Below are 3,615 nucleotides of genomic sequence, written 5' to 3' on the forward strand. Positions count from 1 at the left end.
CTGGGGGACCCCTGCTGAGAGAGGTTGTGGGCATGGCCCGCTGGGGCTCTGCCCGACCCAGGGCTGAGAGATGCAACCTCCCAGCTCTGGGTCCCTGCAGGAAGTGTTGGCAAGCACAGGGCCAGTCCTCCAAAGGCCCAGGTGCAGGGAGCCCAGGCCAAGCAGCCTGTGGAAGAAGCCACATGCTGTGCCACCCCGGGGAACAGGACTGCAGGCCCGGGCCCTTCCCACCTCCTCCTCCTCCTCCTCCTCCTCCTCCTTCTCCTCCTCCTCCTCCCACCCCGCCCCCGCCCCCGCCCCCACATGGCACAGGGCCCAGAGACACCTCAGACACTTGCTACCCAAAGTGCAAAGGGCATCAGTTGCTCCTCCAAACCCCCCCCCAGCCCAGCAGACCGCGTTGTCCAGCCAGCCCCCGGGCCTCCCTGGGGTGCCCAGCACAAAAGTGCAGACACCCACCGGACCCTCAATCTCAGTTTTCGGATGTTTTTGCCACTCTGAGGACCCGCAGGCCAGCTGGGCCTTCTGGCAGGACAGAGAGCCCCGGAATCCGGAATCCGACGTGGAGAGCTGGGTGTACGTCCCCATGAGGAGGCGGTCCCCACCTCCGCGGCTATCCCCTTGCGGGGAGCGGCAGCCGCGGGGCCTCAGAGAAGACACCAGGCTGGGCCCCCACGGCACAGCGGGAGCACGTCCCCCGCAGGCCACTTAGCGACGGCGGCCAGCCGGCGGACGGTTGGGTTGCGCGAGACGCTGCGGCCGCCCTGCTACCGGGTTCCTGGGAGGGCGTCCTGGAACCAGCGTCCACACCAAGCCCTTGGAAGGCCCAGGCCACGGAGGAGCCCCGTCAGGCAGGGGCCGAGGACGGTGACGGCCCGGGCGGGGAGGAGCGTGTCAGGCAGGGGCAGAGGACGGTGACAGGTGATAGGCCGGGCGGGAAGGAGTCAGTCAGGCAGGGGCCGTGGAGGAGACGGGCTGGGTAAGGGTTAGGGTTAGTGTCAGGGCACAAGTCACAATCGCAAAGACCTGGAAGCCACCCGAGTGCCCATCGACCCACGAGTGGGTAAATAAAATGTGGCGCGTGGACACCACGGAGTGCTATTCGGCTATGAGGAGCAGCGGTGAGGGGGCACCTCTCGTGGTTCTCCTGGCCAGAGCTGGAACCCGTTCCAGTAAGCCAAGTATCCCAAGAATGGACACACGAGCACCACGTGCTCGCGCTCACCAGCAAATGGGTACGAACCCATGGACACCTAAGTGGACACAGAGGAATCACCTTCTTCGGGTGGGTGTCGGGCGGGTGGGGGGAGGGGATGGGCATACACATCCATTAGGAATGGGGTGGGTACGCACCGACTGGGGGATGGGCGCACTTGAAGCTCTGACCCGAGGGGGGAGGCTGGGAGAGGGCAACGCACCCGTCCTTAACATTGGTGCCCCCACAATATGCTGGAACAACATGAGGGGTAAATGAATAAGAACACGGGGGGGGGGGGAGGGGGGCACGGGCAACACATGTCACCTTAATACTTGGACTCCCATCATCTGCTTGAAAAGAGAGAGAAAAGAAAATGCAATAATAGAGATAAGAGACACTTTTTAAAAATAATGAATCCGGCCGGGCGCTGTGGCTCACGCCTGTAATCCTAGCTCTTGGGAGGCCGAGGCGGGCGGATTGCTCAAAATTAATTGGCCAACTGATATATATATAAAAAATTAGCGGGGCATGGTGGCGCATGCCTGCAGTCCCAGCTACCCGGGAGGCTGAGGCAGAAGGATCACTCGAGCCCAGGAGTTTGAAGTTGCTGTGAGCTAGGCTGACGCCACGGCACTCACTCTAGCCTGGGCAACAAACCGAGACTCTGTCTCAAAAAAAAAAAAAAAAAAAATGAATCCGAAGAGAAAAGTAAAAGGAGGCCTGTGGAGCAGGTCTGGGTGTGACTCCGGATCCCCGAACATCAGGTGCCACCACCAAAGATTCCTACGTGTAGCCCATAGAACCCCAAAAGCAACGGGAGGAGTTCTGGTCACATACTCCCTCAAAATGACATCCTGGCCTTCTTCTGGAACTCCCTCCCCTCTCAGACTCTCAAGGTTTCCTCCAGCGTGTCGGCTCCCACAGAGCAGACCTTTGGTCTGAGACCTGACAGTCCAGAAGCCACGCATGCTGCCGCGTGGCGGCGGTGTCACGGCTCGGGACAAGAGGAGGCCCCACGGTGCGGGCTGGGGCGCCAGGCACCGCGGCGGGCGCTGAGGGTGGGGGTCACCCCCACCCCGGGCCGCCCCCGCACTCCCAGAAACGCGACAGAACCAGAGGCAAAAAAAAAAAGAAGAAGCCTACGGCACCCGGTATTCCCGGGCGGTCTCCCATCCAAGTTCTAACCAGGCCCGACCCTGCTTAGCTTCCGAGACCCGACGGGATCGGGCGCGTTCGGGGTGGTGTGGCCGTGGACGGCGGAGGGCGCCCCTGCCCCGCTCAAGAAGCCGAGCCTCTCTGCGCTTCCCCGCCGCCTCCTCCCGCCCCAGGCCCCGCGCCGGGTCGGGCCTGTTGAGTTCGCCGGCCGGGTCCCGCGGGCTCCGAGGGACGGGGGTGACGGGCGGGGCGGGCAGGGAGCGGCGGGCCGGGTTTGGGGGCTGTCTCTGTATACACACACACTCACACTCACACGCACTCACTCACTCACACTCACACAAGATGCGCCTCCACGGCTGGACCCGCCAAGGTGGAGCCCTTCCAGCCCCCCTCCTCTCCTCGCCTGGCCTCCTTCACCTCCCCGCCCCCCACCCCCAGCGCGCCGGGGCCGCTGACTGCTCACGGGCGGGAGGGGCGGGGCGCTCGCCCTTTGACCCCAGCCAGGGGCGGCCCTCCCCCACAACCCCTTTCAGCTGCGCCCCCCACCCTGTGGCCCGGCGGCCGCCTATTCCCCCGGGCCAGGGCTGGGGCACAGCGCACGGGGGAGGGGAGCCAGTGTATGGGGCGTCTGTCTCTCTCTCTCTCTCTCTCTCTCTCTCGGGATGTGTCCCATGGGTGGGGTGGGGTGGCGTGGTTTGTGGGGCGCTGAAGAAATCAGTCCCCTCCATCTCCTCCCTCTGGAAAACACCCAAGCCCTTGGAGAACTGCCCGCACCTCTACCTACCGTGGGGGCCGGGACCCTCCTCTGTGTCCTCCTGTGGCCCAGTCCAAGGGGCCTGGGCCTGGCCGGGGCTGCATTGGACCCCGACCACCCTGGCGTGTGGACTCGCTAAAAATTGGCGATTAGATATTGGATTCCAGCGTCATTGAGGTCATTTCACTAATGAGTGCACCGCAAAGAGTTTCCTAATCCATCTGTGAGGGTGGCAACCGAAAGAGAATTTTAGAGCTGACAGAATAGGCGAGGAAAGGCATAGGAGATTTCCACACCCAGTAAGGAAGCCTTTCCCGAAGTGGAAGAAAGAAAGGAGCAAACAGAGACACCGGTAGCCCGCCCGGATCAGAGTCTGCCCCTGAGAGAAAGTACCCTGACCAGGTTCACCCGTGGGTGGGTGGCGAGCTAGCGGCATTCAGAAGAGCGAGGCCCGCAGTCTGTGCAGAAGACACCTGCACTCGGGTGTGTGTGGCGGCACAATTCACAA

General features: G+C 63.0%; 1 pseudogene; it reads right to left on the reverse strand.

Moving 5' to 3' along the window:
* Window positions 1-2,334: 2,334 nt before the first annotated feature.
* On the reverse strand, window positions 2,335-2,453 carry LOC142874621 (uncharacterized; annotated as a pseudogene).
* Between the last annotated feature and the right edge of the window lie 1,162 nt (window positions 2,454-3,615).

This window comes from Microcebus murinus, chromosome 1 (genome assembly GCF_040939455.1).
Source record: "Microcebus murinus isolate Inina chromosome 1, M.murinus_Inina_mat1.0, whole genome shotgun sequence".
NCBI classification, from domain to species: Eukaryota; Metazoa; Chordata; class Mammalia; order Primates; family Cheirogaleidae; genus Microcebus; species Microcebus murinus.